This window comes from Alligator sinensis, unplaced genomic scaffold (genome assembly GCF_000455745.1).
Source record: "Alligator sinensis unplaced genomic scaffold, ASM45574v1 scaffold853_1, whole genome shotgun sequence".
Lineage (NCBI taxonomy): Eukaryota > Metazoa > Chordata > Crocodylia > Alligatoridae > Alligator > Alligator sinensis.
Window position 1 is genome coordinate 1,501,321 of NW_005842005.1, and position 365 is coordinate 1,501,685.

Sequence of the window (365 nt, forward strand, 5' to 3'; positions counted from 1 at the left end):
GTGGGAAAGCCATCAGGGGGGCTGCAACAGCTGGTGGGGGATGGAGCCAGGTGGGACAGCAATCGCGGGGCTGGGGTGGGGCATGTGGGCCTTGCAAGGGGGGTGGTAGCCCCTGTGAGGGCCATTTGGTCTCCGTTGGGGGGCATACCCCTTGTGTGGGGGCTGAATGCCCTGTTGGGAGGCCAAACCCCATGTTGGGGGGGCATACCCCTTGTGTGGGGGCTGAATCCCCTGTTGGGGGCCCGTACCACTTGTGTGGGGGCCACTGCCTTGTGGGAGTGCAGCAAAACATGTATTCATGAATTCATGAAACATGTATTTAGAGTTCACTTTATTATTATAAGAGACTTGCTTTAACACTGTAA